Consider the following 14,616-nt stretch of genomic DNA (forward strand, 5'->3'; position numbering starts at 1 on the left):
CTTAAGAACTTCGGGGGTTGACGATACATATAAAGTTCATCGGGGTTGGAATTAGATTTCTCTATTTTTATGCCCTTTCCCTTATTATTTTCTTTTGCCTTTTTAAATTCAGTTGGGGTAATTTCTATAACATCATTGGAATTCTCGTCGGAATCCAATTCATCGGAGAATTGGTAATCCTCCCAATATTTTGCTTCCTTGGCGGAAACACCATTGACCATAATTAACCTTGGTCGGTTGGTTGAGGATTCTCTTTTCTTAACCGTTTTATTATTTCCCCCACCGGTTCCGATTCTTCTTCTGGTTCCGATTCTTCGTCCGGTTCCGATTCTTCTTCCGGTTCCGACTCTTCTTCCGGTTCCTCTTCGAGAACTTGTGAATCAGTCCATGAATCATTCCAATTTACATTTGACTCTTCATTATTATTAGGTGAGTCAATGGGACTTGTTCTAGAGGTAGACATCTATCACATAATATCAAACACGTTAAGAGATTAATATATCACATAATATTCATATGTTAAAAATATATAGTTTCCAACAAAAATGTTAAGCAATCATTTTTAAAGAAAACACGGTCGAAGTCCAGAATCACTAATGCATCCTAACAAACTCGATAAGACACACTAATGCAAATTTTCTGGTTCTCTAAGACCAACGCTCTGATACCAACTGAAATGTCCCGTTCTTATTGATTAAAAACGTTCCATATTAATTGATTTCGTTGCGAGGTTTTGACCTCTATATGAGACGTTTTTCAAAGACTGCATTCATTTTTAAAACAAACCATAACCTTTATTTCATAGATAAAGGTTTTAAAAAGCTTTACGTAGATTATCAAATAATGATAATCTAAAATATCCTGTTTACACACGACCATTACATAATGGTTTACAATACAAATATGTTACAACAAAATAAGTTTCTTGAATGCAGTTTTTACACAATATCATACAAGCATGGACTCCAAATCTCGTCCTTATTTAACTATGCGACAGCGGAAGCTCTTAATAATCACCTGAGAATAAACATGCTTAAAACGTCAACAAAAATGTTGGTGAGTTATAGGTTTAACCTATATATATCAAATCATAATAATAGACCACAAGATTTCATATTTCAATACACATCCCATACATAGAGATAAAAATCATTCATATGGTGAACACCTGGTAACCGACATTAACAAGATGCATATATAAGAATATCCCCATCATTCCGGGACATCCTTCGGATATGATATAAATTTCGAAGTACTAAAGCATCCGGTACTTTGGATGGGGCTTGTTGGGCCCGATAGATCTATCTTTAGGATTCGCGTCAATTAGGGTGTCTGTTCCCTAATTCTTAGATTACCAGACTTAATAAAAAGGGGCATATTCGATTTCGATAATTCAACCATAGAATGTAGTTTCACGTACTTGTGTCTATTTTGTAAATCATTTATAAAACCTGCATGTATTCTCATCCCAAAAATATTAGATTTTAAAAGTGGGACTATAACTCACTTTCACAGATTTTTACTTCGTCGGGAAGTAAGACTTGGCCACTGGTTGATTCACGAACCTATAACAATATATACATATATATCAAAGTATATTCAAAATATATTTACAACACTTTTAATATATTTTGATGTTTTAAGTTTATTAAGTCAGCTGTCCTCGTTAGTAACCTACAACTAGTTGTCCACAGTTAGATGTACAGAAATAAATCGATAAATATTATCTTGAATCAATCCACGACCCAGTGTATACGTATCTCAGTATTGATCACAACTCAAACTATATATATTTTGGAATCAACCTCAACCCTGTATAGCTAACTCCAACATTCACATATAGAGTGTCTATGGTTGTTCCGAAATATATATAGATGTGTCGACATGATAGGTCGAAACATTGTATACGTGTCTATGGTATCTCAAGATTACATAATATACAATACAAGTTGATTAAGTTATGGTTGGAATAGATTTGTTACCAATTTTCACGTAGCTAAAATGAGAAAAATTATCCAATCTTGTTTTACCCATAACTTCTTCATTTTAAATCCGTTTTGAGTGAATCAAATTGCTATGGTTTCATATTGAACTCTATTTTATGAATCTAAACAGAAAAGTATAGGTTTATAGTTGGAAAAATAAGTTACAAGTCGTTTTTGTAAAGGTAGTCATTTCAGTCGAAAGAATGACGTCTAGATGACCATTTTAGAAAACATACTTCCACTTTGAGTTTAACCATAATTTTTGGATATAGTTTCATGTTCATAATAAAAATCATTTTCTCTAAATAACAACTTTTAAATCAAAGTTTATCATAGTTTTTAATTAACTAACCCAAAACAGCCCGCAGTGTTACTACGACGGCGTAAATCCGGTTTTACGGTGTTTTTCGTGTTTCCAGGTTTTAAATCATTAAGTTAGCATATCATATAGATATATAACATGTGTTTAGTTGATTTTAAAAGTCAAGTTAGAAGGATTAACTTTTGTTTGCGAACAAGTTTAGAATTAACTAAACTATGTTCTAGTGATTACAAGTTTAAACCTTCGAATAAGATAGCTTTATATGTATGAATCGAATGATGTTATGAACATCATTACTACCTTAAGTTCCTTGGATAAACCTACTGGAAAATAGAAAAATGGATCTAGCTTCAATGGATCCTTGGATGGCTCGAAGTTCTTGAAGCATAATCATGACACGAAAACAAGTTCAAGTAAGATCATCACTTGAAATAAGATTGTTATAGTTATAGAAATTGAACCAAAGTTTGAATATGATTATTACCTTGTATTAGAATGATAACCTACTGTAAGAAACAAAGATTTCTTGAGGTTGGATGATCACCTTACAAGATTGGAAGTGAGCTAGCAAACTTGAAAGTATTCTTGATTTTATGAAACTAGAACTTTTGGAATTTATGAAGAACACTTAGAACTTGAAGATAGAACTTGAGAGAGATCAATTAGATGAAGAAAATTGAAGAATGAAAGTGTTTGTAGGTGTTTTTGGTCGTTGGTGTATGGATTAGATATAAAGGATATGTAATTTTGTTTTCATGTAAATAAGTCATGAATGATTACTCATATTTTTGTAATTTTATGAGATATTTCATGCTAGTTGCCAAATGATGGTTCCCACATGTGTTAGGTGACTCACATGGGCTGCTAAGAGCTGATCATTGGAGTGTATATACCAATAGTACATACATCTAAAAGCTGTGTATTGTACGAGTACGAATACGGGTGCATACGAGTAGAATTGTTGATGAAACTGAACGAGGATGTAATTGTAAGCATTTTTGTTAAGTAGAAGTATTTTGATAAGTGTATTGAAGTCTTTCAAAAGTGTATAAATACATATTAAAACACTACATGTATATACATTTTAACTGAGTCGTTAAGTCATCGTTAGTCGTTACATGTAAGTGTTGTTTTGAAACCTTTAGGTTAACGATCTTGTTAAATGTTGTTAACCCAATGTTTATAATATCAAATGCGATTTTAAATTATTATATTATCATGATATTATCATGTATGAATATCTCTTAATATGATATATATATACATTAAATGTCTTTACAACGATAATCGTTACATATATGTCTCGTTTAAAAATCATTAAGTTAGTAGTCTTGTTTTTACATATGTAGTTCATTGTTAATATACTTAATGATATGTTTACTTATCATAGTATCATGTTAACTATATATATATCCATATATATGTCATCATACAGTTTTTACAAGTTTTAACGTTCGTGAATCACCGGTCAACTTGGGTGGTCAATTGTCTATATGAAACATATTTCAATTAATCAAGTCTTAACAAGTTTGATTGCTTAACATGTTGGAAACATTTAATCATGTAAATATCAATCTCAATTAATATATATAAACATGGAAAAGTTCGGGTCACTACAGAAAGTGCATAATGTAATTAGGTGAACCTGGACATTATTTTAGTGATAGTCACCTAGGTTGTAGGTTGACTTGTTGTTGCGGTGTACTTGTGTACATCTATTATTATATTGTATATAGGTGTATATATACATGTATCTATTTGTGCGGTGTTCGAGGGATGAATCTATTGGAGAGATTCGAATGTTTGACGGTTTTGAGTGATCAAGTTCACGGTAAGGACTTTGGTCATTCGGTTACTAGGAGTTATCGCGTGTTATCTTATGTGAATGTTGCGTCAGTCCGGGTAAAGTACTTTGCGTGACCATGTGAAAATGGTAATGTACGCATTTGTAATAGTGATTGATCACCATTATTACAACCGTGTATCTTGGCACCAAGCATGACATGACGAGTACCGAGCGGAGGAAACGTGGCATGGTTGGGGTAGAATCGGGACGAGTTAGGAATCTTTTATTGGTTCCTAGGATATAGTGGTCTCGGGTGATGTGCTTGTTGTCACATCGGGTTCTTTATTAGTCGGGAAGTGTTACGGTGAATTCGGTTAGTTAAGGTGAGTGAGCAAACTCACGAGTTCGGCGCGTACCTAGTCACCCTAAGTAGTGGGTGCACTATTGAGATTGTTATTGGTTGTAGTTACTCATCGTAACTAGGATGACCGATTAGTGAGTGTGCGTACCACGAAGACTTGAATCCCGTAAAGGAATGTAGCAAGTCTAATGATTGAAGAATTGGGTTACACTCGGTAGAGTGTGTGGTTAGAGAACCGTGTAAGGATTCTAGTTATGAGTCGCCTTGGAATTGGCAAATCGAGGAGTCTTCGGGTCATTAAACTCATAAGAGTGGGACCTGTATGACGGTGATTGCATTAGTATGTTAGCGTGTTGTGGATTATAGGGTAACATTCCTAATGGAATATCCCTTGTAGTGGTGGATGTGTCGATGTGCGAAAGGGTGTAAGACTTGGTGTTTTCAAGCATCTCTTTAGTGTTAGATGAAAGGTTTCGTGAGGCTATATCGTTGGCCTTATGGAAATTGCGGGTAGCATGTGATCGCTAGGAACTTTCGATAAGACAATAAACCGTGAGGTTTGCGGATAGGTATGACTTCGGGTCATTATTATGGAGAGATGGGTGACATCGGGTGTATGGAACCTAAAGATCGAGATTCTAAAATTCGGTTGATTGTGGTAGGAGTCTGCATGACACTGTGTCAGGTGCCTTTTTATACCTGCTAGTGTAATGTTCAACTCTGGCAGTGATGTGATCACTTTGTGCTTAGGGTTCCCGTGAGATACCCTTGGAAACAGCGGAGATTACAATAGTGATCGACGGGTGATAGTAATTCGACGGTTGCGAAAGTCGAAGTCTAAGAGCATTGCGGTAAACGCTTCTTATGAAGTGAGGGATGAGCGAATCTTGTAAGTGATAGACGGGTAAAGATGACCGGTGAACTGGTGATGGACTTAATGGTTGGTTAGGCCTAAGATTATGATGAAGTGTTGATATTGTGGTCAACGCAATTATTGTATCGGATTGGTCACTCTTCTCCATGAGAGTGAGCAATTACGGATAGTGGTTCGTTGAGTGGAAGGTCGGGTGATCTCGACTGAGATGCACAACTAATTAAGCGGAGAGGCATATGCCAAGGCTTAGAGGCGTATGTGGGACTTCGGTGGAGTTCGCTTTGCAAACGTTGGAGAGCTGTTAATTGTGATTTGTGGTATGAAGGTGCGATATTGTCGAGTGTACGACATATCAAGTGATTGTGTGTGTCGGATCTGAGAGCCTAAAGTGAATTTGCGGTGATTTGGTGTTTATGACCAATAGTGAGAATGGTCATGTGTGACGTGAAATTCGATTCCGCGGGATGTTATCATCTTGACGGTGAGAATGTGGAGATGAATCCCAAGTGGGAGAGTTTTTACTGCCGTCCGAGGAAGATCCGGTGGTGTATGGTATACCGAAGCATCAATAGGAATTCGGAGTTCCTAACGCAGGAACAGTGACGGGTTGTTGATGTCGACTCGAGATCGTACTTTACGATTGTGAGTTACAATTCCGGAATGTTATCCGTGAAGATTCTGATGATGGGCTGAAAGGAAGTGTAAGTCTTCTTATGTAAGGTGTTGTGTAGTACCAATGTGCGGTATGAGACCGAATGTGAAGTTTTGAGATTCTGGAGTGAGAGAATGAAGATGTCATTGCGGGTGCTCTCATAGTGGAAATTTGGGTTGTCGTGAACTCGGATAGTATTATTGGATCGGTACAAGTTCGTTATCGCGAAGGATACTGTATTTTCCCAATCGGGAAACGTAATCGTGGAGATCGTAAGTGGACTATTCCACTTTATGGACGATTGTGAGGCGGAGAGTGTCGATTCTGATTGTCTCGCGTAGAGACATGCGGATGTTGTTAGGTTGCGAGAGTGTGTACCCTAGTGATGTGACTCGTAGGTTGCATTGGAATGTCGCGGCCATCCTTAATGGACGGTCTAAGTAGGAGGATTCACCCGGTGTTGGTGAATATTTTGTGGGTCGTGTGGTGAATTGCAAATTTGTTGTGAAAATAATTCGTTGTTGACGGGATTCTAGTACACGAATAGTTTCCATGCTAGTACTAGGGGGTCTTGTGTAATTGTGTAGTAGGGTTTGGAGGAGAACCCATGAGTCAAGCGTTGATGTATTATTTAGCACGTGGTGTATTATTGTCGTCCTGGATTAATCCAGCGATGGATGGTCATGTGCGTATCGATTGATGGAAAAGTGGTGTTCCTAAACGGATTATTTTGGTGTACCGAGATTTATTCGTTGAAGGAATAACCCGATTTTGGAGACGGGGGAAGTTGGTTCTTGAAATAGAGAACATACATGATTGACCGATTGAGTGGTGCGTTTATGAACCGACGAAGTACTGAGCTTTGACGCGGCATGAACCCTTTTCGAATTGGATTAATGCAAAACTTGGTTCATGGCGTAGTTGACCTTGTAGATCGCGTTGGATGATGTAGTTATGGATGTTGCTTGTTGCGAGTTGTAGCCGAGAGAACTAGAAGGAATATATGGTGTTTTCCGTATTTCCTAAATGGGCATTTTGGACATTGAGCGTATGAGATACCGCTGGTTGCGGTAATGCATGCTAGTGATTATTAGTGTGTGGTTCCGGTGGGTTAAGTGACAGAGATCAAGGGGACGTGATCCAGTTTAAGTGGGGGAGAGTTGTAAGATCCTGAATTTTGTGCATCAGAAAATGTTTCTAAAAGTGTCAGTAAATGTGTGCATCAGAAAGCGCCACAAAAGGTCTACCTAACACTTATGCATTTTCAGAATTTACATCAGAATCAGAATTAGTCAGAACCAGTCCCTGAACTTCAGAATCTGTTTAGACCCTTGTGCGCACCGCACACATTCAAGGGTGCGCGCCGCGCACCCCACCTGGGACAGTTTTCTGCCTTTTTCTATTTTGAGTTAAGTGAGGGGATTTTTGGTCTTTTCACTTGAGGACGGATCTGTAGCCTTATTATCAGACTTGGATCCAATTTTGGATCACTTTCACATCCACAAACACTCTCATCTATCTTAGAGAGAGAGAGTTCTAGAGAGAGATTTGGGATTTTGGAGAAGAAGAAGCTTGAATCGATCTAAAGCTCGAGAGTTAAGGTTGTTCACCTCGTTCACAGCTACATTTTGATAGTGTTGGTAAGCTTTAACTTCAAATTTAATTGTTTAGATTCTTGTTCATGTTTAGGGTTTGAGCTTGTTGGGGTTCTAAACCCCATTTCTCATGAAATTGGGGGTTTTGTTGTATTGCTAGTGTAAGTAAAACCCGATTATTGTGGGTTTAGGGTTTGATGACGAATTTGGAAGTATTCGTCATGGTTTGGGTGTTAATTCACTAGATTGTAAGTGTGTTGGTGTTTTAGATGTTCATAAGAACATGTTTGTTGGTCAAATGGGTGTTAACCTTGATTTGGTGTCAAAATAAGTTTCGAGTCAAGTTTTGGTAAATCAAGCATGTAAATACTTGATTTAGGTGTTAATTGATATTTTGGAAATATAATCACTAGTCGTTAGTGATTTTGGGCGTTTTGGGACTTATGTCAAAATGGATTGACTTTGATTGGGTCGAAGTTGGTAATGACACTAGTTTTGGTTAAATGGATGTTAAACACTTTTGTTAAGTGTTAAATGGCATTTTTGAATGAATGTAATCGTGAGAAGTAATTTTGGGGTTAAAATGATATATTAACATAAGTCAAACGTGGTCAAACGCAAAATGGGTCAATATTGCACGTGTTGGGGTTTTTGGTGTAAACCGCGTTTGAAATAATTACTACCTAAGTAGTAATTTAGTGTTAAGACCTAGGTTGGTCTAATGGGTGTCAAGTATAATTCGAGTTAAATTGTACTTTGTAGAGCGGGTTTGAATTACCACCCGAAGTGGTAATTGGTTTGTGTCCATTAGGTGTAAAATGGGCGGGTTTTGGCGAGCAAGGTGAGATCCCTCGACTAAGGGATGTGAGTGTCGGATTCTCTTTTAGAGAATTATTATTTATGTGTATTTTGTGCCTATGCGATATAGGTAACTATTTGCTCGAATATGAGGACGGAGATCATGATACACGACTCGTGAAATGTCCCGTTCATATTGATTATAAACGTTCCATATGAATTGATTTCGTCGCGAGGTTTTGACCTCTATATGAGACGTTTTTCAAAGACTGCATTCATTTTTAAAACAACCATAACCTTTATTTTATCTATAAAGGTTTAAAAAGCATTACGTAGATTATCAAATAATGATAATCTAAAATATACCGTTTACACACGACCATTACATAATGGTTTACAATAAGAATATATTACATCAAAAATAAGTTTCTTGAATGCAGTTTTTACATAATATCATACAAGCATGGACTTCAAATCTTGTCCTTATTTTAGTATGCAACAGCGGATGCTCTTAATAATCACCTGAGAATAAACATGCTTAAAACGTCAACAAAAATGTTGGTGAGTTATAGGTTTAACCTATATATTATCAAATCATAATAATAGACCACAAGATTTCATATTTCAATATACATCCCATACATAGAGATAAAAATCATTCATATGGTGAACACCTGGTAACCGACATTAACAAGATGCATATAAGAATATCCCCTATCATTCCGGGAAATCCTTCGGACATGATAAAAACAAATTCGAAGTACTAAAGCATCCGGTACTTTGGATGGGGTTCGTTAGGCCCAATAGATCTATCTTTAGGATTCGCGTCAATTAGTAGATCAGTTTACTAATTCTTAGGCTACCAACCAAAAGGGGCATATTCGGCTTCGATCATTCACCCGTATAATGTAGTTTAATTTACTTGTGTCTATTTCGTAAAACATTTATAAAACAGCATGTATTCTCATCCCAAAATATTAGATTTTAAAAGTGGGACTATAACTCACTTTCACATATTTTTACTTCGTCGGGAAGTAAGACTTAGCCACTGGTCGATTCACGAACCTATAACAAATATGTACATATATATATCAAAGTATGTTCAAAATATATTTGCAACATTTTTAATACGTTTTACTGTTTTAAGTTTATTAAGTCAGCTGTCCTTGTTAGTAACCTACAACTAGTTGTCCATAATTAGATGTACAGAAATAAATTGATATATATTATTTTGAATCAATCCACGACCCAGTGTATACACGTCTCAGGCTAGATCAAAACTCAAACTATATATATTTTTGGAATCAACCTCAACCCTGTATAGCTAACTCCAACATTACTGCATATAGAGTGTCTATGGTTGTTCCAAATAATATATATAGATGGATCGATATGATATGTCAAAACATTTACATACGTGTCTATGGTATCCCAAAATTACATAATATATTAGAATACATGTATAATACAATATAAGTTAGCTAGGAAATGATTAATATAGATTTGTTACCAATTTTTACGTAGCTACAACTAGCAAAAATAACCAATCTTGTTTTACCCATAACATCTTCGTTTTAAATCCGTTTTGAGTGAATCTAATTGCTATGGTTTCATATTGAACTTAAGTTTCTGAATCTATACAGAAAAAGTATAAGTTTATAGTCGGAATTACAGGTTACAAGTCATTTTTGTAAAGGTAGTCATTTCAGTCGAAAGAACGACGTCTAGATGACCATTTTGAAAAATATACTTCCACTTTGAGTTTAACCATGATTTTTGGATATAGTTTCATGTTCATAAGAAAAATCATTTTCCCAGAAGAACAACTTTTAAATCAAAATTTATCATAGTTTTTAATTAACTAACCCAAAACAGCCCGCGGTGTTACTACAACGGCGTATATTAGGTTTTACGGTGTTTTTCGTGTTTTCCGGTTTTAAATCATTAAGTTAGCATATCATATAGATATAGAACATGTGTTTAGTTGATTTTAAAAGTCAAGTTAGAAGGATTAACTTTTGTTTGCGAACAAGTTTAGAATTAACTAAACTATGTTCTAGTGATTTCAAGTTTAAACCTTCGAATAAGGTAGTTTTATATATATGAATCGAATGATGTTATGAACATCATTACTACCTCAGGTTTTGTGGATAAACCTACTGGAAATGAAAAAAATAGATCTAGCTTCAAAGGATCCTTGGATGGCTTGAAAGTTCTTGAAGCATAATCATGACACGAAAACAAGTTCAAGTAAGATTTTTACTCGAAATAAGATTGTTATAGTTATAGAAATTGAATCAAAGTTTGAATATGAGTATTATCTTGTATTAGAAAGATATCTTACTGTAAATAAAAAAGATTTCTTGAAGTTGGATGATCACTTTACAAGATTGGAAGTAAGCTAGCAAACTTGGAAGTATTCTTGATTTTATGAAACTAGAACTTATAGAATTTATGAAGAACACTTAGAACTTGAAGATAGAACTTGAGAGAGATCACTTAGATGAAGAAAATTGAAGAATGAAAGTATTTGTAGGTATTTTTGGTCGTTGGTATATGGATTAGATATAAAGGATGTGTAATTTTGTTTTCATGTAAATAAGTCATGAATGATTACTCATATTTTTGTAATTTTATGAGATATTTCATGCTAGTTGCCAAATGAAGGTTCCCAAATGTGATAGGTGACTCACATGGACTGCTAAGAGCTGGTCATTGGAGTGTATATACCAATATTACATACATCTAAAAGTTATGTATTGTACGAGTACGAATACGGGTGCATATGAGTAGAATTGTTGATGAAACTGAACGAGGATGTAATTGTAAGCATTTTTGTTAAGTAGAAGTATTTTGATAAGTGTCTTGAAGTCTTTCAAAAGTGTATGAATACATATTAAAACACTACATGTATATACATTTTAACTGAGTCGTTAAGTCATCGTTAGTCGTTACATGTAAATGTTGATTTGAAACCTTTAAGTTAACGATCTTGTTAAATGTTGTTAACCCAATATTTATTATATCTAATGAGATGTTAAATTATTATATTATCATGATATTATGATATATTAATATATCTTAATATGATATATATACATTTAAATGTCGTTACAATGATAATCGTTACATATATGTCTCGTTTCGAAATCCTTAAGTTAGTAGTCTTGTTTTTACATATGTAGTTCATTGTTAATAAACATAATGACATGTTTAATTATCATTTATCATGATTAAACATAGTGTAACAGTATCTTAATATGATTCATATGTAATTAGTAAGACGTTGTTATAACGATAATCGTTATATATATCGTTTCGAGTTTCTTAATTCAATAAACACAATTTTATGTATATAACTCATTGTTAAAATACCTAATGAGATACTTACTTATCATAATATCATTTTAACTATATATATAATCATATATATGTCATCATTTAGTTTTTACAAGTTTTAACATTCGTGAATCACCGGTCAACTTGGGTGGTCAATTGTCTATATGAAACCTATTTAAATTAATCAAGTCTTAAAAAGTGTGATTGCTTAACATGTTGGAAATACTTAATCATGTAAATAACAATTTCATTTAATATATATAAACATGGAAAAGTTCGGGTCACTACAGTACCTACCCGTTAAATAAATTTTGTCTCGAAATTTTAAGAAGTTGGAGGTGTTGACGTATCTTCTGGAAATAAGTGCGGGTATTTTTTCTTCATCTAATCTTCTCGTTCCCAGGTGAAATCGGGTCCTCTATGAGCATTCCATCGAACTTTAACAATTGGTATCTTGTTTTTCTTAAGTCTTTTAACCTCACTATCCATTATTTCGACGGGTTCTTCGACGAATTGAAGTTTTTCATTGATTTGGATTTCGTATAACGGAATAGTGAGATCTTCTTTAGCAAAACATTTCTTCAAATTTGAGATGTGGAAAGTGTTATGTACAGCCACGAGTTGTTGTGGTAATTCAAGTCGGTAAGCTACTGGTCCGACACGATCAATAATCTTGAATGGTCCTTTATACCTTGGATTTAATTTCCCTCGTTTACCAAATCGAACAACGCCTTTACAAGGTGCAACATTAAGCATGACCATCTCTCCAATTTCAAATTCTATATCTTTTCTTTTAATATCGGCGTAGCTCTTTTGTCGACTTTGGGCGGTTTTCAACCGTTGTTGAATTTGGATGATCTTCTCGGTAGTTTCTTGTATTATCTCCGGACCCGTAATCTGTCTATCCCCCACTTCACTCCAACAAATCAGAGACATGCACTTTCTACCATCAAGTGCTTCAAACGGCGCCATCTCAATGCTTGAATGGTAGCTGTTGTTGTAGGAAAATTCTGCTAACGGTAGATGTTGATCCCAACTGTTTCCGAAATCAATAATACATGCTCGTAGCATGTCTTCAAGTGTTTGTATCATCCTTTCGCTCTGCCCATCAGTTTGTGGATGATAGGCAGTACTCATGTCTAGATGAGTTCCTAATGCTTGCTGTAATGTCTGCCAGAATCTTGAAATAAATCTGCCATCCCTATCAGAGATAATAGAGATTGGTATTCCATGTCTGGAGATGACTTCCTTCAATTACAGTCATGCTAACTTCTCCATCTTGTCATCTTTTCTTATTGGCAGGAAGTGTGCTGATTTGGTGAGACGATCAACTATTACCCAAATAGTATCAAAACCACTTGCAGTCCTTGGCAATTTAGTGATGAAATCCATGGTAATGTTTTCCCATTTCCATTCCGGGATTTTAGGTTATTGAAGCAGACCTGATGGTTTCTGATGCTCCTCTTTGACCTTAGAACACGTCAAACATTCCCCTACGTATTTAGCAACATCGGCTTTCATACCTGGCCACCAAAAATGTTTCTTGAGATCCTTGTACATCTTCCCCGTTCCAGGATGTATTGAGTATCTGGTTTTATGAGCTTCTCTAAGTACCATTTCTCTCATATCTCCAAATTTTGGTACCCAAATTCTTTCAGCCCTATACCGGGTTCCATCTTCCCGAATATTAAGATGCTTCTCCGATCCTTTGGGTATTTCATCCTTTAAATTTCCCTCTTTTAAAAATCCTTGTTGCGCCTCCTTTATTTGAGTAGTAAGGTTAGTGTGAATCATTATATTCATAGCTTTTACTCGAATGGGTTCTCTGTCCTTTCTGCTCAAGACGTCGGCTACCACATTTGCCTTCCCCGGGTGGTAACGAATCTCAAAGTCGTAATCATTCAACAATTCAATCCACCTACGCTGCCTCATATTCAGTTGTTTCTGATTAAATATGTGTTGATTACTTTTGTGGTCGGTATATATAATACTTTTAACCCCATATAAGTAGTGCCTCCAAGTCTTTAATGCAAAAACAACCGCGCCTAATTCCAAATCATGCATCGTATAATTCTGTTCGCGAATCTTCAATTGTCTAGACGCATAAACAATTACTTTCGTTCGTTGCATTAATACACAACCGAGACCTTGCTTTGTGGCGTCACAATATATCACAAAATCATCATTCCCTTCAGTTAATGACAATATAGGTGTCGTAGTTAACTTTTTCTTTAACAATTGAAACGCTTTCTCTTGTTCATCTTTCCATTCAAATTTCTTCCCTTTATGCGTTAATGCAGTCAAGGGTTTTGCTATTCTGGAAAAGTCTTGGATGAACCTTCTGTAGTAACCAGCTAGTCCTAAAAACTGGCGTATGTGTTTCGGAGTTTTTGGGATTTCCCACTTTTCAACGGTTTCAATCTTTGCTGGATCCACCTGAATACCTTCTTTGTTCACTATGTGACCGAGGAATTGAACTTCTTCCAACCAAAATGCACACTATGAAAACTTAGCGTACAGTTTTTCTTTTCTCAGCAATTCTAGCACTTTTCTCAAATGTTCTTCGTGCTCTTGATCATTCTTCGAGTAAATAAGTATGTCATCGATGAAAACAATGACAAACTTGTCAAGATATGGCCCACACACTCGGTTCATGAGGTCCATGAACACAGCTGGTGCATTAGTCAATCCAAACGGCATAACCATAAACTCGTAATGACCGTAACGCGTCCTAAAAGCAGTCTTCGGAATGTCATCATCTTTCACCCGCATTTGATGATATCCAGAACGTAAATCGATCTTCGAATAAACAGACGAGCCTTGTAGTTGATCAAATAAGTCGTCGATTCTCGGTTGTGGGTAGCGGTTCTTGATGGTAAGTTTGTTCAACTCTCGGTAGTCGAT

Source organism: Rutidosis leptorrhynchoides, chromosome 1 (genome assembly GCF_046630445.1).
Source record: "Rutidosis leptorrhynchoides isolate AG116_Rl617_1_P2 chromosome 1, CSIRO_AGI_Rlap_v1, whole genome shotgun sequence".
NCBI classification, from domain to species: domain Eukaryota; kingdom Viridiplantae; phylum Streptophyta; class Magnoliopsida; order Asterales; family Asteraceae; genus Rutidosis; species Rutidosis leptorrhynchoides.